The sequence below is a fragment of the Arachis ipaensis genome, chromosome B4 (genome assembly GCF_059453495.1).
Source record: "Arachis ipaensis isolate K30076 ecotype BB chromosome B4, ASM5945349v1, whole genome shotgun sequence".
NCBI classification, from domain to species: domain Eukaryota; kingdom Viridiplantae; phylum Streptophyta; class Magnoliopsida; order Fabales; family Fabaceae; genus Arachis; species Arachis ipaensis.
Genome location: NC_142439.1, coordinates 116,176,226 through 116,199,856, shown reverse-complemented (window position 1 = coordinate 116,199,856; position 23,631 = coordinate 116,176,226). Strand labels below are relative to the sequence as shown.

Below are 23,631 nucleotides of genomic sequence, written 5' to 3'. Positions count from 1 at the left end.
CCATAAAGTGACATTTTTCCCAGTTTAAGACCAGGTTAGTCTCTTGGCATCTTTTCAAAACCAGTGTCAGGTGATCAAGATAGGAGCTGAATGAGTCTCCATATACTGAGAAGTCATCCATGAAGACTTCCAGAAATTTTTCCACCATATCAGAGAAAATAGAGAGCATGCATCTCTGAAAGGTTGCAAGCGCATTACACAGTCCAAATGGCATCCTTCTGTAAGCAAACACTCTAGATGGACATGTGAATGCTGTTTTCTCTTGATCCTGGGGATCTACTGCAATTTGGTTGTAGCCTGAATAGCCATCCAAAAAACAGTAATAATCATGACCTGCTAGTCTTTCTAACATCTGGTCTATGAATGGTAAAGGAAAATGATCCTTTCTGGTGGCTGTATTGAGCCTTCTGTAGTCAATACACATGCGCCACCCTGTAACTGTTCTTGTAGGAACCAGTTCATTTTTTTCATTATGAACCACTGTCATGCCTCCCTTTTTGGGGACAACTTGGACAGGGCTTACCTAGGGGCTATCAGAAATAGGATAAATAATCCCAGCCTCCAGTAATTTGGTGACCTCTTTCTGCACCACTTCCTTCATGGCTGGATTTAGCCACCTCTGTGGTTGAACCACTAGCTTAGCATTGTCCTCCAATAAGATCTTGTGCATGCATCTAGCTGGGCTTATGCCCTTAAGGTCACCTATGGACCACCCAAGAGCTGTCTTGTGTGTCCTTAGCACTTGAATTAGTGCTTCCTCTTCCTGTGAATTTAAAGCAGAGCTTATGATCACTGGAAAAGTGTCACCTTCTCCCAGAAATGCATATTTCAGGGATGGTGGTAATGGTTTGAGCTCGGATTTAGGAGGTTTTTCCTCTTCCTGAGGAAATTTCAGAGGCTCTTTCAATTCCTCTGAATCTTCAAGATCAGGCTGAACATCTTTAAAGATATCTTCCAACTCTGATTCGAGACTCTCAGCCATGTTGATCTCCTCTACCAAAGAGTCAATAAGATCAACTTTCATGCAGTCTTTTGGTGTGTCTGGATGCTGCATGGCATTGACAGTATTCAACTTAAACTCATCCTCATTGACTCTCAGGGTGACTTCCCCCTTTTGGACGTCAATGAGAGTTCGTCCAGTTGCTAGGAAAGGTCTTCCTAGAATGAGAGTAGCACTCTTGTGCTCCTCCATTTCCAGCACTACAAAGTCAGTGGGAAAGGTGAATGGCCCAACTCTGACAATCATGTCCTCAATCACACCTGATGGGTATTTAATGGAGCCATCAGCAAGTTGGAGACATATCCGGGTTAGTTTAACTTCTTCAGTTAAACCAAGCTTTCTGATAGTGGATGCAGGTATTAGGTTGATGCTTGCCCCAAGATCACATAAGGCTGTCTTGGTGCAATTACCCTCTAATATGCATGGTATCAGAAAGCTTCCGGGATCTTTAAGCTTTTCTGGAAAGCTTTTCAGAATGACTGCACTGCATTCTTCAGTGAGGAGAACTCTTTCAGTTTCTCTCCAATCCTTCTTATGACTCAAGATCTCTTTCATGAACTTGGCATAAGAAGGTATTTGCTCAAGTGCCTCTGCAAACGGAATCTTTATTTCAAGAGTCCTGAGATAATCTGCAAAGCGAGCAAATTGCTTATCCTGCTCCTCTTGGCGGAGTTTTTGAGGATAAGGTATCTTGGCTTTATATTCCTCAACCTTAGTTGCTGCAGGTTTATTTCCTACAGAGGTGGTTGGAGAAGCCTTTTTAGAGGGGTTGTTATCAGCACTTGTGTATGTCTGATCCCTCACTGGCATTTGAATGCCAGGGTTAAAAGCTGGAGTGATGTTGGACGCCAACTCCTCACCTGTTCCTGGCGTCTGAACGCCAGAACTGTGCTTCTTTTGGGCGTTCAACGCCATTTCCTTGCTTGTTTCTGGCGTTGAACGCCAGGACTGAGCATGGTTTGGGCGTTCAATTCCAGCTTTCCACCCAATTTATGGTGTTTGATTGCCAGAATTATTCCTCTCCGGGGTCTTACTGTCCTCAGATGAATTTTGGGTATTTTGCTCATTTCTTAGCTTCTTGCTACCTTGAGGTGGGGCATCTAATGTTTTCCCACTTCTCAATTGAACTGCTTGGCACTCTTCTGTTATTTGTTTTGACAGCTGCTGCTTTGTTTGCTTTAATTGTACTTCCATGTTTATATTAGCCATTCTTGTCTCTTGTAGTCTCTCCTTGAATTCGGCTAACTGTTTTGTTAGAAAATCCAATTGCTGATTGAATTCAGTAGCTTGTTCTACAGGACTGAGTTTAGCAGTCACTGTTCTAGCCTCTTCTTTCATGGAAGGTTCACTGCTTAGGTACAGATGCTGATTTCTGGTAACTGTATCAATGAGCTCTTGAGCTTCTTCAATTGTCTTTCTCATGTGGATAGATCCACCAGCTGAGTAATCTAGAGAAATCTGAGCCCTTTCTGTAAGCCCATAATAGAAGATGTCTAACTGAACCCACTCCGAAAATATTTCAGAGGGGCATTTTCTTAGCATCTCTCTGTATCTCTCCCATGCATCATAAAGAGATTCATTATCTCCTTGTTTAAAGCCTTGGATATCCAGCCTTAGCTGTGTCATCCTTTTTGGAGGGAAATATTGATTCAGGAATTTTTCTGACAGCTGTTTCCATGTCCTTATGCTAGCCTTAGGTTGGTTATTTAACCACCTCTTAGCTTGGTCTTTCACAGCAAATGGAAACAGTAATAGTCTGTAGACATCCTGATCTACTTCCTTATCACGGACTGTGTCAGCAATTTGTAAAAACTGTGCCAGAAACTCTGTAGGTTCTTCCTGTGGAAGACCGGAATACTAGAAACTTTGCTGCACCATGATAATGAGCTGAGGATTCAGCTCAAAGCTACTGACTCCAATGGAGGGTATACTGATACTACTCCCATATGAAGCAGTAGTGGGGTTAGCATATGATCCCAGAGTCCTTCTGAACTGTTCATTTCCACTTAGATCCATGATGGAGAAAGGGAGATGATGTAAAATAGAAAAAAAAATATTTTTATTTATTTATTTATTTCGAAAATAAAATAAACTAAAATAAAATAAATAAAGATGGGTGAAGATTTTCGAAAAATGAAGAGAGAGAAAAAAGAAAAAAGGTTAGAAAGTTTTGGAAAAGATATGATTTGAAAAAGATATGATTTTTAAAATTGATGACTAATTTAATGCTAATTTTTCAAAAATTATGAGTGGAATGAAGAAAAGATATTTTTTTATTTTTGAATTTTATGATGAAAGAGAAAAACACATAAAAGACACACAACTTAAAATTTTTGGATCTAATGCTCCTTGTTTTCGAAAATTTTGGAGGGAAAACACCAAGGAACACCAAACTTAAAAATTTTAAGATCAAAACACAAGGAACACTCAAGAACACTTCGAAGAATCACAAGAACAACAAGAACATGAAGGTAGAACACCAAACTTAAAATTTTTAGAAAACTAAAATAAAATTTTCGAAAACCAAAGAAAAATCAACAAGAAAACACCAAACTTAAAGTTTGGCACAAGATTTAATAGAAAAATTATTTTTGAAAAAAAAGAATTTAAAAAGAAGATACCCAATTACCAAGAACATAGACCAACGCTTTAGCCAATTGGGCAGTAAATGTAACACTTGTTTTGAAGAAGTATTTTTAATAACTAAGAATAATTTTTTTTTGAAAACTAATGTTTTGAAAAGGCACACGAAAAACAAGAAAAGAAACAGAACAAGAAAAACTAAAGATCAAACAAGAACAATAAACAAGAACAACTTGAAGATCCAGGAAAAACAAAGAACACAAATTCGAAAATTTAAAGGAAGATATAAAATATGCAATTGACACCAAACTTAAAATATGAAACTAAACTCAAACAGAAAAATTCAATTATTAGTTTATAAAATTTTTGAAAAGTTTAAAAAGAGAAAACAAGGATTTTAAAAGAAAAACTTTTCCTAATCTAAGCAACAAAATAAACCGTCAGTTGTCCAAACTCGAACAATCCCCGGCAACGGCGCCAAAAACTTGGTGCACGAATTGTGAATCACACTTTTTACAACTCGTACCACTAACCAGCAAGTACACTGGGTCATCCAAGTAATACCTTACGTGAGTAAGGGTCGATCCCACGGAGATTGTTGGTTTGAAGCAAGCTATGGTTATCTTGCAACTCTTAGTCAGGATATTAATTTGTGGTTATCAGTTGACTTGCAAATGAACAAGAGAGCATGAATTAAAGGTTACTTGTTATGCAGTAATGGAGAATATGTTGGGGTTTTGGAGATGCTTTGTCTTCTGAATTTCAGCTTTTCTCTTGTATTCCTCTTCCCTCATGCATACAAAAGTGCAAAGTTCCTTCCATGGCAAGCTGTGTGTTGGTGGATCACCGTTGTCAATGGCTACCATCCATCCTCTCAGTGAAAAGGGTCCACGTGCGCTGTCACTACACAGCTAATCATCTGTCGGTTCCCACTCATGCTGGAATAGGATCCATTGATCCTTTTGTGTCTGTCACTACGCCCAACACTCGCGAGTTTGAAGCTCGTCACAGCCATCAAATCCCAGAATCCTACTCGGAATACCACAGACAAGGTTTAGACTTTCCGGATTCTCATGAATGCCGCCATCAATCTAGCTTATACCACAAAGATTCTGATTAAGGAATCTAAGAGATACTCATTCAATCTGATATAGAACGGAGGTGGTTGTCAGACACACGTTCATGGATTGAGGAAGGTGATGAGTGTCACGAATCATCACCTTCTCTATAATTAAGCGCGAATGAATATCTTAGATAGGAACACGCATGTTTGAATGAAAAACAGAAATAGTTACATTAATTCATCGAAACACAGCAGAGCTCCTCACCCCCAACAATGGAGTTTAGAGACTCATGCTGTCAGAGATTACAAAGTTCAGATCTAAAATGTCATGAGATACAAAATAAATCTCTAAAAGTTGTTTAAATACTAAACTAGTAACCTAGGTTTACAGAAAATGAGTAAACTATGATAGATAGTGCAGAAATCCACTTCTGGGGCCCACTTGGTGTGTGCTGGGCCTGAGACTTAAGCTTCTCATGTGTCTGGGCTGTTTTGGGCGTTCAACGCCAGGTTGTAACCTGTTTCTGGCGTTGAACTCCAACTTGTAACCTGTTTCTGGCGCTGGACGCCAGACTGCAACATGGAACTGACGTTGAACACCAGTTTACGTCATCTATCCTTGAGAAAAGTATGGACTATTATATATTTCTGGAAAGCCCTGGATGTCTACTTTCCAACGCAATTGGAAGCGCACCAATTGGACTTTTGTAGCTCCAGAAAATCCATTCCGAGTGCAGAGAGGTCAGAATCCAACAGCATCAGCAGTCCTTTTTCAGCTCGAATCAGATTTTTGCTCAGCTCCCTCAATTTCAGCCAGAAAATACCTGAAATTACAGAAAAATACACAAACTCATAGTAAAGTCCAGAAATATGAATTTTTCCTAGAAACTAATGAAAATATACTAAAAATTTAACTAAAACATCCTAAAAACTACATGAAATTAACCCCAAAAAGCGTATAAAATATCTGTTCATCACTTGTGCATGGTTGTAGATCCTTGATTGGTTTGGATGCAGCTTTTTTTAAGACTTTCTATAGAAGATGGTTGATGTTTGTCATGGGGGTAAGATGCAAACAACTATATCTACCCCATAGATGCTATTGGAGTAATTTATGTTACTAATGTTGTTTAGAAATCACAATTTGATCATTTTTATTGAGTATTATAATAATTTATTACTATTAATATTGTAAATATTAGCATTATAGTTGATTCTAGTTGTTATGATTGAGAGTTGCTGAAGTGAAAGATAACTAGGCGAAACAAATTTCTAATTATTATGCCATCTGTTGATACTACCAGTTCTCCAAAGACAAACTCTGTCCCTTGCAGCTCAGCCCTATCAAATGTTGGTGCTGCTAACATGGTTTTAAGGGAGAAAATCAAAGGAGTAAATACAGAAACATCTGAAAAGATGGAAGATTTGATAAAGTTTGTTTTAATACCTGAATTTAAAGCACCAAAAAAGAAAGTCTAATGATGTGATGATAAATGTAATATGTTGGATAGATAGTAGGACACATTTGGTGCTATTAAGTTTACTTTTTCTTTTGATACATTATGACTAAACTTATATTTTGAATTTGCTTTTGTATATTGGTGTGGCCCTCATACTAAATGGCCTAATTTATATTTTGCTTTTGCATTATGCTGATGCATAATAGACACTAATATATGCTTTTGCACTAATAATACCAATGTAATAGTTATTATAATGTTAATTAATTAGGGGATGTTTTATTTATCAATCCATCTTTGTTCAAATTTTTTTGTTATTTATTTTTGACCATATTATCTATTGAAACTGAAAAAGTTGATAAGTAATTACCAAACTTAACTTCATTTTAATTATTATATAATGAACTTAAGATTGTACATGATGGTCAATTGATCATAAACACACCCACTGGTGCGCAGAAGTTGTGATTACACTTTAATTATGTAAAATTCATCGCTCTTTCTTTCCCTGGTAATGGCGCCAAAAAACATGATGCCAATACCCTGGTTCACAACTTCGCACAACTAACCAGCAAGTGCACTGGGTCGTCCAAGTAATACCTTACGTGAGTAAGGGTCGAATCCCACGGAGATTGTTGGTATGAAGCAAGCTATGGTCACCTTGTAAATCTCAGTCAGGCGGATATAAAATAGTAATGGAGTTTTCGAAAATAATTAATAAAATAGGGATAGAAATACTTATGTAAATCATTGGTGAGAATTTCAGATAAGCGAATAGATATGCTTTCGTTCCTCTGAACCTCTGCTTTCCTGCTATCTTCATCCAATCAGTCTTACTCCTTTCCATGGCTGGCTTTATGTGATACATCACCATTGTCAATGGCTACTTTCGGTCTTCTCTCGGAAAAATGATCCAAATGCCCTGTCACGGCACGGCTAATCGTCTGGAGGCATCACCCTTGTCAATGGTTTCATCTTATCCTCTCAGTGAAAATGATCAACGCACCCTGTCACGGCACGGCTATTCATCTGTTGGTTCTCGATCCTGCTGGAAAAGGATTTACTATCCTTTTGCGTCTGTCACTACGCCCGGCAATCGCGAGTTTGAAGCTCGTCACAGTCATTCAATCATTGAATCCTACTCGGAATACCACAGACAAGGTTTAGACCTTCCGGATTCTCTTGAATGCCGCCATCATTCTAGCTTATACCACGAAGATTCCGATTAAGAGATCTAAGAGATACTCATTCAATTCTAATGTAGAACGGAAGTGGTTGTCAGGCACGCGTTCATAGGGAATGATGATGATTGTCACGTTCATCACATTCAGGTTGAAGTGCGAATGAATATCTTGGAAGCGAAATAAGATGAATTGAATAGAAAATAGTAGTACTTTGCATTAATCTTTGAGGAACAGCAGAGCTCCACACCTTAATCTATGGAGTGTAGAAACTCTACCGTTGAAAATACATAAGTGATAGGTCCAGGCATGGCCGAATGGCCAGCCCCTCTAAAACGTGATCACAGGATCAGAATACAATCCAGGATCCAGGATTCAAAGATGTCTAATACAATAGTAAGAGGTCCTATTTATAATAAACTAGCTACTAGGGTTTACAGAAGTAAGTATTTGATGCATAAATCCACTTCCGGGGCCCACTCGGTGTGTGCTTGGGCTGAGCTTTAACTTTCTACGTGCAGAGGCCATTTGTGGAGTTGAACGCCAGGTTTTGATCCATTTCTGGCGTTCAACTCTGGTTTTTTATCCCTTTCTGGCGCTGAACTCCAGAATTAGGCAGAGAGCTGGCGTTGAACGCCAGTTTGCATCGTCTAAACTTAGGCAAAGTATGGACTATTATACATTTCTGGAAAGCTCTGGATGTCTAATTTCCAAAGCAATTGGAAGCGCGCCATTTCGAGTTCTGTAGCTCCAGAAAATCCACTTTGAGTGCAGGGAGGTCAGAATCCAACAGCATCAGCAGTCCTTCTTCAACCTCTGAATCTGATTTTTGCTCAAGTCCCTCAATTTCAGCCAGAAAATACCTGAAATCACAGAAAAACACACAAACTCATAGTAAAGTCCAGAAATGTGAATTTAACATAAAAACTAATGAAAACATCCCTAAAAGTAACTAGATTCTACTAAAAACATACTAAAAACAATGCCAAAAAGCGTATAAATTATCCGCTCATCACAACACCAAACTTAAATTGTTGCTTGTCCCCAAGCAACTGAAAATCAAATAGGATAAAAAGAAGAGAATATACTATAAATTCCAAACTATCAATGAAACATAGCTCCAATCAGATGAGCGGGACTTATAGCTTTTTGCCTCTTGAATAGTTTTGGCATCTCACTCTATCCATTGAGGTTCAGAATGATTGGCTTCTATAGGAACTCAGAGTTCAGATAGTGTTATTGATTCTCCTAGTTCAGTATGATGATTCTTGAACACAGCTTCTTTATGAGTCTTGGCCGTGGCCCTAAGCACTTTGTTTTCCAGTATTACCACCGGATACATAAATGCCACAGACACATAATTGGGTGAACCTTTTCAGATTGTGACTCAACTTTGCTAAAGTCCCCAATTAGAGGTGTCCAGGGTTCTTAAGCACACTCTTTTTTGCTTTGGACCTTGACTTTAACCGCTCAGTCTCAAGTTTTCACTTGACACCTTCACGCCACAAGCACATGATTAGGGACAGCTTGGTTTAGCTGCTTAGGCCAGGATTTTATTCCTTTAGGCCCTCCTATCCACTGATGCTCAAAGCCTTGGGATCCTTTTTATTGCCCTTGCCTTTTGGTTTTAAGGGTTACTGGCTTTTTGCTCTTGCCTCTTGGTTTTAAGAGCTTTTGGCTTTTTCTGCTTGCTTTTTCTTTTTCTTTCTATTTTTTTTCGCCTATATTTTTTTTTCTGCAAGCTTTGTTCTTTGCTGCTTTTTCTTGCTTCAAGAATCATTTTTATGATTTTTTAGATGATCAAATAACATGTATCCTTGTCATCATTCTTTCAAGAGCCAACATATTTAACATTCTTAAACAACAACTTCAAAAGACATATGCACTGTTCAAGCATTCATTTAGAAAACAAGAAGCATTGTCACCACATCAATATAATTAAACTAAGTTCAAGGATAAATTCGAAACTCATGTACTTCTTATTCTTTTGAATTAAAACATTTTTCATTTAAGAGAGGTGATGGATTCATAGGACATTTATATCTTTAAGACAAAGTTACTAATTACTAATGATCATGTAATGAAGACACAAACATAGATAAGCACACAACATAGAAAACGAAAAACAGAAGAAATAAGAGCAAGGAATGAATCCACCTTAGTGATGGTGGCGTTTCCTTCTTGAGGAACCAATGATGTCCTTGAGCTCTTCTATGTCTCTTCCTTGTCTTTGTTGCTCCTCCCTCATTGCTTTTTGATCTTTTCTTATTTCATGGAGCATGATGGAGTGCTCTTGATGTTCCACCCTTAATTGTCCCATGTTGGCACTTAATTCTCCTAGGGAAGTGTTGATTTGCTCCCAATAGTTTGTGGAGGAAATTGCATTTGAGGCATCTCCGGGATCTCATGGTGATGAGCTTCTTGCGCCTCTTGAGCTCCATGAATGGGCTCTCTTGCTTGCTCCATCTTTTTCTTAGTGATGGGCTTCTCTTCCTTAATAGGAGTGTCTCCTTCTATGAAAGCTCCAGCTGAGTAACATAGATGGCAGATAAGATGAGGAAAAGCTAGCCTTGCCATGGGGGATGACTTTTCGGCTATTTTGTAGAGTTCATTAGAGATGACTTCATGAACTTCTATTTCCTCTCCAATCATGATGCTATGAATCATGATGGCCCGATCCACAGTAACTTCAGATCGGTTGCTAGTAGGAATGATTGAGCATTGAATGAACTCCAACCATCCTCTAGCCACAGGCTTGAGGTCCAATCTTCTTAGTTGAACCGACTTGCCTTTGGAGTCAATCTTCCATTGGGCTCCTTCCACACATATGTCCATAAGGACTTGGTCCAACCTTTGATTAAAGTTTACCCTTCTAGTGTAGGGGCGTTCATCTCCTTGCATCATAGGCAAGTTAAACGCCAACCTCACATTTTCCGGACTAAAATCTAAGTATTTCCCCCGAACCATTGTAACATAGTTCTTTGGATCCGGGTTCTTACTTTGATCATGGTTCTTGGTGATCCATGCATTGGCATAGAACTCTTGAACCATTAGGATGCCGACTTGTTGGATGGGGTTTGTTAGAACTTCCCAACCTTTTCTTTGAATTTCATGTCGGATCTCCGGATACTCATTTCTTTTGAGTTTGAAAGGGACCTCAGGGATCACCTTCTTCTTGGCCACAACATCATAGAAGTGGTCTTGATGGGCTTTGGAGATGAACCTTTCCATCTCCTATGACTCGGAGGTGGAAGCTTTTGTCTTCCCTTTCCCCTTTCTAGAGGATTCTCCGGTCTTAGGTGCCATCAATGGTAATGAAAAAACAAAAAGCTTATGCTTTTACCACACCAAACTTAGAATATTGCTCGCCCTCGAGCAATAAAAGAAAGAATAGAGGAAGAAGAAGAAGAAGAAAATATGGAGAAGAGGGGTGAAGTGTGCTTCGGCCAAGTAGAGAGGAGAGGGTTGTGTTGTGTGAAAATGAGGAAGAATGAAGGGCTATATATAGGGGAGGGAGGGGGGTTAAGGTTCGGCCATTTAGGGTGGGTGTGGGTGGGAAATTGGTTTTGAATTTTGAAGGTAGGTGGAGTTTATGAGGTGATTGGTGAAGGGTTTTTGGGGAAGAGTGTTTATGGGGTTGTGTGAAAGAGAGTGGTGAGAGGTGAGAAGAAGTGAGTGGAGGTAGGTGGGGATCCTGTGGGGTCCACAGATCCTGAGATGATCCTGTGGGGTCCACAGATCCGGAGGTGTCAAGGATTTACATCCCTGCACCCATTAGGCATGTAAAATGCTCTTGCACACATCTCTGGGCGTTCAACGCCCATTTGTTGGCCATTTCTGGCGTTGAACGCCAGAACCATGCTTGTTCTGGGCGTTCAGCGCCAGGATGCTGCCCATTTTGGGCGTTCAGCGCCAGAACCATGCTCTGTTCTGGCGTTGAACGCCAGGCAGATGCTTCTCCAGGGTGTGATTTTTCTTCTGCTGTTTTTGATTCTGTTTTCAATTTTTATATTCATTTTGTGACTCCACATGATCATGAACCTATAAAGACATATAAATAAGAAAAATATTGTTAGATAAATAAAAATTGGGTTGCCTCCCAACAAGCGCTTCTTTAATGTCAATAGCTTGACAGTGGGCTCTCATGGAGCCTCATAAATGTTCAGAGCATTGTTGAGACTCTCCAACACCAAACTTAGAGTTTGTATATGGGAGTTCAACACCAAACTTAGAGTTTGGTTGTAGCCTCCCAACACCAAACTTAGAGTTTGACTGTGGGGGCTTTGGTTGACTCTGCTTTGAGAGAAGCTTTTTATGCTTCCTCTCCATGGATGCAGAGAGAGATCCTTGAGTTGTAAACACAAGGTTGTCCTCATTTACTTGAATGATCAATTCTCCTCTGTCCACATCAATCACAGCTCTTGCTGTGGCCAGGAAAGGTCTTCCTAGGATGATGGATTCATCCTCTTCCTTTCCAGTATCCAGGACTATGAAGTCATCAGGGATGTAAAGGCCTTCAACCTTTACTAACACGTCCTCTACTTGTCCATAAGCCTGTTTTCTTGAATTGTCTGCCATCTCTAATGAGATTTTAGCAGCTTGCACCCCATAGATTCCCAGTTTCTCTATTACAGAGAGTGGCATGAGGTTTATTCCTGAACCGAGGTCACACATAGCCTTAAAGATCATGGTGCCTATGGTACAAGGTATTATGAACTTTCCAGGATCCTGTCTCTTCTGAGGCAATGTCAGTTGATCCAGATCACTTAGTTCATTGGTGAACAAGGGATGTTCATCTTCCCAAATTTCAATACCAAATAATTTGGTATTCAGCTTCATGATTGCACCAAGAAACTTGGCAGTTTGCTCTTCAGTAACATCCTCATCCTCTTCAAAAGATGAATACTCATCAGAGCTCATGAATGGCATAAGGAGGTTCAATGGAATCTCTATGGTCTCTAAATGAGCCTCAGAGTCCCTTGGTTCCTCAGAGGGAAGCTCCTTATTGATCACTGGGCGTCCCAGGAGGTCTTCCTCCTTGGGATTCACGTCCTCCTCTCCCTCTTTGGGTTCGGCCATTTTGGTTACGTCAATGGCCTTACACTCTCCTTTTGGATTCTCTTCTGTATTGCTTGGGAGAGTACTAAGAGGGATTTCAGTGATCCTTTTACTCAGGTGGCCCACTTGTGCTTCCAAATTTCTAATGGAAGACCTTGTTTCATTCATGAAACTCATAGTGGCCTTAGATAGATCAGAGACTAAGTTTGCTAAGCTAGATGGGTTCTGCTCAGAATTCTCTGTCTGTTGCTGAGTGGATGATGGAAAAGGCTTGCTATTGCTAAACCTGTTTCTTCCACCATTATTAAAGCCTTGTTGAGGCTTTTGATCCTTCCATGAGAAATTTGGATGATTTCTCCATGATGAGTTATAGGTGTTTCCATAAGGTTCACCTAAGTAATTCACCTCTGCTATTGCAGGGTTCTCAGGATCATAAGCTTCTTCTTCAGAAGATGCCTCTTGAGCACTGTTGGATGCAGCTTGCATTCCATTCAGACTCTGGGAAATCATATTGACTTGCTGAGTCAATATTTTGTTCTAAGCCAATATGGCATTCAGAGTATCAATTTCAAGAACTCCCTTCTTCATAGGCGTCCCATTATTCACAGGATTCCTTTCAGAAGTGTACATGAACTGGTTATTTGCAACCATGTCAATGAGTTCTTGAGCTTCTGCAGGCGTTTTCTTTAAGTGAATGGATCCACCTGCAGAGGTATCCAATGACATCTTAGATAACTCAGACAGACCATCATAGAATATATCCAGGATGGTCCATTCTGAAAGCATATCAGAAGGACACTTTTTGGTCAGTCCTTTGTATCTCTCCCAAGCTTCATAGAGGGATTCACCTTCTTTCTGTCTGAAGGTTTGAACATCCACTCTAAGCTTGCTCAGCTTTTGAGGAGGAAAGAACTTGGCTAGGAAAGCCTTGACCAGCTTATCCCAAGAGTTCAGGCTATCCTTAGGTTGAGAGTCCAACCATACTCTAGCTCTGTCTCTTACAGCAAAAGGGAAAAGCATGAGCCTGTAGACTTCAGGATCTACTCCATTAGTCTTAACAGTATCACATATCTGCAAGAATTCAGTTAAGAACTGAAAAGGATCTTCAGATGGAAGTCCATGAAACTTGCAGTTCTGCTGCATCAGAGAAACTAATTGAGGTTTCAGCTCAAAGTTGTTTGCTCCAATGGCAAGAATGGAGATGCTTCTTCCATGTAAATTGGAATTTGGTGCAGTAAAGTCACCAAGCATTCTCCTTGCATTGTTGTTGGGTTCGGCTGCCATCTCCTTTACTTGTTCGAAATTTTCAATCAAGTTGTCTCTGGATTGTTGTAATTTAGCTTCTCTTAATTTCCTCTTCAGAGTCCTTTCAGGTTCTGGATTAGCTTCAACAAGAATGCTTTTTTCTCTGTCCCTGCTCATAAGAAAGAGGAGAGAAAAAGAAAAGAAGAGGAATCCTCTATGTCACAGTAAAGATGTTCCTTATTGTTAGTAGAAAAGAATAAGAGAAAAATCTGAACTCAGAAAGAGAGAGAGAGGGTTCGGATTTTTGGTAGTTGAGGGAGAGATGTTAGTAGATGAATAAATAAATAGAATAAGATGAGAGAGGGAAAATTTCGAAAATAATTTTTGAAAAAGAGTTAGTGATTTTTGAAAATAGTTTTTGAAAAAGGTTAGTAGTTTTTTTTTTCGAAAATAAAAATTAAAATAATAAAAAAGAAATTTTTGAAAGAGGGGGAAGATATTTTCGAAAATTAGAGAGAGAGAGGGAGTTAGTTAGGTAGTTTTGAAAAAGATAAGAAACAAACAAAAAGTTAGTTAGTTAGTTGAAACAAATTTTGAAAAGATAAGAAGTTAGGAAGTTAGAAAAGATATTTTGAAAATCAAATTTTTGAAAAAGATAAGATAAGAAGATATTTTTGAAAAGATGTGATTGAAATTTGTTTTTTTTTTTTTTGAAAAAGATTTGATTTTTTTTTAAATCACAATTAATGACTTGATTCACAAGAAATCACAAGATATGATTCTAGAACTTAAAGTTTGAATCTTTCTTAACAAGCAAGTAACAAACTTGAAATTTTTGAATCAAAACATTAATTGGTTATGTTATTTTCAAAAATTTGATATAAAAATAAGAAAAAGATTTTTGAAAAATATTTTTGGAATTTTCGAAAATAACTAAGAAATTTGAAAAAGATTTGATTTTTGAAAAAGATTTTGAACAAGATAAGATTTTCAAATTGAAAATTTGATTTGACTCATAAGAAACAACTTGATTTTAAAAATTTTTTGAAAAAGTCAATCCAAATTTTCGAATTTGATGAGAGAAAAAGGGAAAGATATTTTTTTTATTTTTGAAATTTTTTTTTATGATGAGAGAAAGAAACATGAAAAATGATGCAATGCATGAAAGTTATGGATCAAAATAATGAATGTATGCAAGAATGATATGAATGTCAAGATGAACACCAAGAACACTATGAATGTCATGATGAACATCAAGAACACATTTTTGAAAAATTTTTAATGCAAAGAAAACATGCAAGACACCAAACTTAGAATTCTTTCATGTTTAGACTCTAACAAACGAAAAATGCACATGAAAAACAACTAAAGATGCAAAACAAGAAAACATCAAGATCAAACAAGAAGACTTACCAAGAACAACTTGAAGATCATGAAGAACACTATGAATGCATGAATTTTCGAAAAATGCAAGATGCATATGCAATTGACACCAAACTTATGATATGACTCAAGACTCAAACAAGAAACACAAAAATATTTTTGATTTTTTTGATTTTCTAATTTTTTTGGATTTTTTTGAAAATTATATGAAAAAGAAAAATAAGGATTCCAAAATTTTTTAACATAAATTCCAGGAATCTTGCATTCTTAGTCTAAAGCTTCAGTCCAGGAATTAGACATGGCTCACTAGCCAGCCAAGCTTTCAATGAAAGCTCCGGTCTAAAACACTAGACATGGCCAATGGCCAGCCAAGCTTCAGCATGTAAATCAGGAACAACAGCAGGTAGATTAGCAACAACTAGCTTGCTCTTGATAACAAATTGCAAGCCTCAGTCCAAATGAATTTAGACATGGCTTTACAGCCAGCCAGGCTTCACATGCTTCATGAAACACTAGAATTCATTCTTAAAAAAATTTTGAAGCCATAGAATAATTTATTTTTGAAAACATTTTTTTTTTCGAAAACAAAAGAAAAATTTTTGAAAGATTTTTTTGAAAAATTTTTGAAAACAAAACAAAAAGAAAATTACCTAATCTGAGCAACAAGATGAACCGTCAGTTGTCCAAACTCGAACAATCCCTGGCAACGGCGCCAAAAACTTGGTGCGCAGAAGTTGTGATTACACTTTAATTATGTAAAATTCATCGCTCTTTCTTTCCCTGGTAATGGCGCCAAAAAAACATGATGCCAATACCCTGGTTCACAACTTCGCACAACTAACCAGCAAGTGCACTGGGTCGTCCAAGTAATACCTTACGTGAGTAAGAGTCGAATCCCACGGAGATTGTTGGTATGAAGCAAGCTATGGTCACCTTGTAAATCTCAGTCAGGCGGATATAAAATAGTAATGGAGTTTTCGAAAATAATTAATAAAATAGGGATAGAAATACTTATGTAAATCATTGGTGAGAATTTCAGATAAGCGAATAGAGATGCTTTCGTTCCTCTGAACCTCTGCTTTCCTGCTATCTTCATCCAATCAATCTTACTCCTTTCCATGGCTGGCTTTATGTGATACATCACCATTGTCAATGGCTACTTTCGGTCTTCTCTCGGGAAAATGATCCAAATGCCCTGTCACGGCATGGCTAATCGTCTGGAGGCATCACCCTTGTCAATGGTTTCATCTTATCCTCTCAGTGAAAATGATCAACGCATCCTGTCACGGCACGGCTATTCATCTGTCGGTTCTCGATCCTGCTGGAATAGGATTTACTATCCTTTTGCGTCTGTCACTACGCCCGGTAATCGCGAGTTTGAAGCTCGTCACAGTCATTCAATCATTGAATCCTACTCGGAATACCACAGACAAGGTTTAGACCTTCTGGATTCTCTTGAATGCCACCATCATTCTAGCTTATACCACGAAGATTCCGATTAAGAGATCTAAGAGATACTCATTCAATTCTAATGTAGAACGGAAGTGGTTGTCAGGCACACATTCATAGGGAATGATGATGATTGTCACGTTCATCACATTCAGGTTGAAGTGCGAATGAATATCTTGGAAGCGAAATAAGATGAATTGAATAGAAAACAGTAGTACTTTGCATTAATCTTTGAGGAACAGCAGAGCTCCACACCTTAATCTATGGAGTGTAGAAACTCTACCGTTGAAAATACATAAGTGATAGGTCCAGGCATGGCCGAATGGCCAGCCCCTCTAAAACGTGATCACAGGATCAGAATACAATCCAGGATCCAGGATTCAAAGATGTCTAATACAATAGTAAGAGGTCCTATTTATAATAAACTAGCTACTATGGTTTACAGAAGTAAGTATTTGATGCATAAATCCACTTCCGGGGCCCACTCGGTGTGTGCTTAGGCTGAGCTTTAACTTTCCACGTGCAGAGGCCATTTGTGGAGTTGAACGCCAGGTTTTGATCCATTTCTGGCGTTCAACTCTGGTTTTTGATCCCTTTCTGGCGCTGAACTCCAGAATTGGACAGAGAGCTGGCGTTGAACGCCAGTTTGCGTCATCTAAACTTGGGCAAAGTATGGACTATTATATATTGTTGGAAAGCCCTGGATGTCTACTTTCCAACGCAATTAGAAGCGCGCCATTTCGAGTTTTGTAGCTCCAGAAAATCCACTTTGAGTGTAGGGAGGTCAGAATCTAACAGCATCAGCAGTCCTTCTTCAACCTCTGAATCTGATTTTTGCTCAAGTCCCTCAATTTCAGCCAGAAAATACCTGAAATCACAGAAAAACACACAAACTCATAGTAAAGTCCAAAAATGTGAATTTAACATAAAAACTAATGAAAACATCCCTAAAAGTAACTAGATTCTACTAAAAATATACTAAAAACAATGCCAAAAAGCGTATAAATTATCCGCTCATCACCCACATTACCTACTTGTTAACTAAAATCACACCAAAGAAAATCTTAAACCAAATCCAACAATAATCACAACATACACCAGGGCCACCATTATCATCTTTAATGTAGTTACAGCACTCTCTAAATTTCCTACTCTCCAATTGTGCTCATTCAATATTTTCTGTGAAACTTGAACCACACCTTACTATTCTTTGTATCCATCATCTATCCCAATGAAAGAAATTAGACACCAAACTGCAATAATTTAGACGCAGACAATGAATAACAATCACTAAATCATCTCTTCAAATACAACACAACAGAATCAGATAGCTTTTAGATATATCTAAATTTACCTCATAATTAGGATACCCATAAAATGACATTCCAAGATTGTCTGTGGTGGCTGAATACTTAATGACCATACGCAACTCACAATTACATAACAACATTCTTACCCTTGTTTTGAATACCCTAGCCACTATAATTTTTGGTACTAGAGTTGTTTATGCTTGAACTTTCTTGACTTATATCACCAAAACCCATCATGCCTCATGCATAAAATAGGAGAAGAACAGCAAGAGACGTGGAGGAAAATGACAACAGAGAAGAGGAGAAGAAAAATAAATGATGAAGATGAAGATTTGAGAGTTAGCATTTTATAATTGTGTATGGATCAATTTGAGTTTTTAAACAAATTTGAATTTGGATACCATGCAATTTGAATTGAACTCATTGTTTGTCCAAATCAACTAACAGTTAACTACCAAGTTGGTACTTAACTACACACATCAACAACATTAAACGGTTGATGGTACACGTGGTCATGAACATCGAAACTGCTCACCTTCTGCATATATCAATCGACTTTGCTTTCTGGGAGAGCCAATAGAGAACTCAACAAGGGTATCCACTTTTGACTCGACTCGTTGAAAGAGTAAAAGCTCCTGACTAGCTTTAGAGCACACGGCTATTGTACTTCACTATCGGTCACCGCATTGTAAGCGATCTTTATACGTTAGGTAAGTTAGCGGCGTAATAAGCCGGCCTTTGAAGAAAGAAAGACCGTTCCATTTTGTTCGAAAGCGGTCCACTCCGAAAGTAGTGGTGGAAAATCTTTGGGATGGACTTAAAAACTCTTTCTTTCTTGAAACGAAAGAATATGAAATGAAGAATGACAGGGTTAGGTAAAAGGTGCATTAAAGCAAGTCACTTATTATCCCCACCCACAGGGGGTAAGGAACTGGGACGGAATGCGAGCCAGAGGCAGTACATCCTTTCCGGTAAGCAGCACGTGTGGGTGTGTTTGTTCGTCTCAGATTTCTGAAAATGAAGAGTATATTTGGTCATTTTATAAAATGAAAAATTTAATCGAAGCGGATTTTGAATTTTACAGACCATTTGGAGCATTACCTCCGTTATTATTTATCAGTTTAATGCATAATATAGTTTATGAGAATATGCAAGTAAGTTTCAAGAAATAAAATGTGTGTAGGTTGTGTTTATCACATTGTTTTGATGCGTGTAAATTTTTAGTTTTTGTCTTCGTGACATATGGATAAGTTATTAAGTGTTTAGTTATATGTATTTGTTTTATAAAAAAAATTAGCATATATATATATTTATTGTTGTCACCTTAAGAATGTTCACTTTTACCCACGATCAAGGAGTCAGTCGGTAATCAATTTTAAGTGCGTGAGTAAAAGTTTTATTGGAAAATTTAAGAAATATTACTGACGATTTGTAACCGTCCATAAAAACAAAATAATAATAACAGTGCTTGTACGAGTGCTAATAAAAATTGTCAAAAAAAATGAAAATATTAAATTTATTGATGCTTAAGTCATCGGTAATAATAACAAAGATTTTTTATTATTAAAAATGTGCATTTACCGATGATTTAATCATCAGTAATGATATTATTCATTGTTTTCTATTATTTCCATTAATAATATATTATTATATTTTTCAAATACCTATTATATATTATTAAAAAAAGTTTAAAAATAATTCAAAAATAAATAAATAGTAAACATATAGGCTTATTCAAAATTCATACCAATAAACTAAATAAATGCAATAAAGTCAACAAAAACAATAGATACAATCAAATCCTATCTAGTTAGTATGCTGCATGTAATCCTCATAAAGGAATTGAATATCATCATCCCTAGTGGTCGTTATCACGCTGCTCGGGATTATCACTACAAAAAAGTCATTGAATACCGTTAGATTTATTGACAGATTTAGCGACAGAATAAATCTGATGGTATAAACTTCGTCAGTAATTATTTATCGACGAATTTTTTCGTCCGCTGCTAATTACCAGCAAATTTAGCGACGGATTTAAATTTTTAATTGATGAAATTTTGGAGCTTGTTATCGTCGGATATTTTACCCGGCAAATCCGATGGTAATATATTATTTATTATTAATAGTTACCGGCAGATTTAACCGATAGTAAACTTAAATTTTAATTTTTTTAAATAATTTTTTTAAATATTCAAATTTAATAATTTCTAAACTAACAAAATTCAAAGTTTTACAATTTTGTATAATAATTTATCTATAATTTTTAAGTAAAAGTTCACAAACAAATTTAAATATCAAAGTTTAATATTAAAACTAAAAAAAAATCAATTAAGCAAGAAAATCAAATTTAAAATACACCAAACCTTCAATTTGATTTTTGACATTTTTTAATTTAATTTTATTCTATACATATTTTCACTTATATTTATATAAGCCTAACATACTTTAAATACATTCAGCAAAAACCATAACTGTCTATAATTGTAAGAGCTATACATATATAGAATATGAATTGAATATATTTACAATAATAAATGCAATTCCAAACAACTAACATATATTTTATTAATAGAATAAAAAAAAGTAAAAACACAACAAAAGACCTTAAAAGAAAAGAAGCTAGACAAAGTATTCAATGACTAATGAAGAAGACACTTCTCAAACGAAATTTATGAGACCTTTACATTTATAATTTGCAAAAAAATGAAATATGTGTGATCACAATAGTAGATCAGATGCTCCCAAAGCACTGACAATATTGCAAGCAAATCAACATGCATCTTGATAATATGTATACTTTTATTATATTGCAATTGTTTTACTAGTTTTCTTTATTTTTTTCTTTCTTTTGGCTTCTATAAAAGTAAATTTCATCTCTATTTGTTCTTTTTTATAATAACTAAAATAAAATAAAATATCACATATTTTATAAGGACTACTAGATAGAACGATAAACCTAATTTAACTTAACACTTAGAAATTATCCTAATTATTAGGTTTAGGGTTTAGCAAATATCAATAATGCCATATAAAATAGAAAGAAGGAAAGAAGACATACATGAATGAAAGAGGAAGGATAACATTGCAGCTGACAAAGACAAGTGGTGGCGGCGGCAAATGATGGAGGCAGCAACTCACAGCGGAGAAACAAAATCCTCCATGGTAGAAACAAGCTCTAGGTGGACGCTCCTCAACGACGACGATGGCTAGAGTTTTGGGAAGCGGTCGACGGCGATGAAACGGCAATGAATGGTGGCGATGGGGACTGACGGCGAGAGAGAAAGAGAAGGGAGAGAGATGAAATTGTTGATTTTGCAAAAATAGAGGAGAAGAGTTTGCAAATTCGAATTGAGGATCAATTTTACCAACGGATTTACCGTCGAAAAAATCTATTGGTATCGCACAGCCTATGACCAAAACGATGCATTTCATTTAATTATCTCACCATCAGCTTTTTTTATCTCTAAATTCGATGGTAATGATCGTGCCAATTTATCTTTTTTTTCTCTAATTATTATCGGCGAATTTACTGCCAAAAAAATCGAATTTACTAGTAAACCCACTGCTAACCTGTGACGCTAAATTTAATAGTAAATTCGATAGTATTTAGCATTTTTTTATTGTGCATCGGGGATGCATCTTATGGTGGTCGAAACAAAGGCTATAAAGGAGGTTTGGTGGAAGAGACATGATCAGAACACCACTCGATGTTGATGGTGTCACAAAATAAATTATGTTATGTGTCATTATCATCTAATATCTGATGGAATGATTAATTTTTGCAATTGTATCTTTTACAAACCATTCGAGGCATTTAATAACTACATTGGCGCATACATATGGTATATGTTATATCTGCATTTAAAAAAAATGCTCTTTACATTTACTATATTTATGTTCAGTTGTATTTAGGTTTAATTATTTTGTCGGTCCTTATAATTTTACCGAATTTTCAATTAGGTCTCTATATTTTTTTTTATTGAATCTCGAAACTAATATTTTCTTCAATTAGGTCTCTACTATGACAAAACCGTTTAGTTTAACAGAATATTCCATTTTCAAATTGCAGATACTCTCAATTTTTTTGAATCCTAATTATGTCTCTCTTTTATTTTTATAAAGACAAAATTAACCGTTTCACTCCTCTTCTTCTTCCTCTCCATCTCCCTCCTTTATTCCCGCCTCTCCCTCTCCCACCCTCACTCCTGCCACTTCCGCCGCACCCCTCCTCCCCCTCTCCAATTCTACCCCCGATGACCTCTCCTTCCACCTCCCGAGCTCGACTTTGATGACCAGAACACAAGGGATGGAAGAGAAGAAGGAGTTGGAGCAACTGCAGGTAAAAGAGAACATTCAAACGAAGTTCATTTCTTTGGAGAAGTTCATAGGTGTTGACGCGTTGAGTAGCGGTGATATTGGCAATGAAGAAGGTCCAAACTCATGCGTTTTTCACTAAAGAAAAGCTCGGAGATATGCTGGGATTTCCACTAAAGAAAAGCTCCCAGATCAGTTGCGTCGATCTTCGAGATTGCCTCCAACACTGTCACCCTCAACTTCTTCACCTTCATTGTAATCACGAGTCCGCTGCTTTGATCTAACAGGAGCATCGTCGAATCCTTCTTTGGCCACCCTCCACGCCTCAAGAGAGAGAAAGATAGAACGAGAGAGAAAGAGAGACCGCGAAAGAGAGATCACATTACGGGGAGAAAGAAAGGGATCGAGGAAGAGCGAGGCGACGGAGGGTGACAACGCTGCTGCCATCGTTCTTGGAAGAGGTCACTGACGAGCTACTTCCTTTCCGTCTGTTGTTGGTGTTTGCGGTGTCAAATTCGGCATCCGTTTGCTTCGTTTTGTTTCACCCTTTTTTTCTTGCTTCATTATGCATCTGTTTCTACTTCATTTTGCTTTTGATTCATTCTATTTCTGTTTTTGAATTAGTTTTACTTCTGTCCAGTGATTATGTTAAAAAAAATTGATTGTGATAAAGATTATGATTATGAGTTCTAATTATGTGTGTTTGCTTGTAATTAAAATGATTATGTTATGGCAAAAACTTTGTTTATGATCATGCTAAAAATTGATTATGGCAAAAATTTTAGTTTTGCATTTATGTTGATTATGACAAAAATTCTATCATAGAAGAAAGGGAGCTTGTTGGTAGGAGGGTAATGACAGAGAAGGAAGGCGAGAAGATGCTAGAGGACGGTGAGGGTGGAAGAAAGAAGGGAGGGAATAAGAGTAAATTAGTAAATTTATATTTCATAAACATTTTTTTATCGTTAACTATTAATAAGGACTTAATTAAAAAATCTAATATAGTATAGAAACTGAAGTAAAAAGGAAAAAAAAATATAAAAACTTAATTAAAAATTTGATAAACTATAAAAATCAGCAGAATAATTAAATCTTATAATTAATTAATCACTTTAAATTTTAGAAACAATTATATACCATTGTTATAATTTGTCATTATGAAAAACAACTTTTGTTCTTAGTTTATTTAGTATATCTGTTAAAACTTTTGGAAAGCAATAGTAATAACAAAATTAAAGTAGTCTTATATCACTACTAGAAAATTAGTTATTACAGACGGATATTTCCGATGGATTTTATCCCACGGAAATACAGACGGAATTTTAGAGGGATTTTTTGTCGGAAAACAAAAAAATGAATTAGCATAAATTACAGACGGAAAAAAGAATCCGTCGATAATTCTGTCGAAAAAATTAATTTTTTCCGTCGGAAATAGTTACAGACGGAAAAATCCGTCTATAATTAAATAAATAAAAATTCTGAATTTTATTAAATTAATACAGACGGAAAATCCGTCTGTAATTTAAAATTTTCCGTCGAAAATATTAAAATAAGAGTTTAATTCTCGTTCCTCTCTTCATTTCTC

General features: G+C 36.8%; 1 non-coding gene across 1 annotated transcript; it reads left to right on the top strand.

Moving 5' to 3' along the window:
- The first annotated feature begins 13,125 nt into the window (after positions 1-13,125).
- Positions 13,126-13,233, top strand: LOC148568890 (small nucleolar RNA R71). Its single transcript, XR_015883092.1, has one exon. It is a non-coding gene; the product is annotated as a small nucleolar RNA R71 (small nucleolar RNA).
- The last annotated feature ends 10,398 nt before the right edge of the window (positions 13,234-23,631 follow it).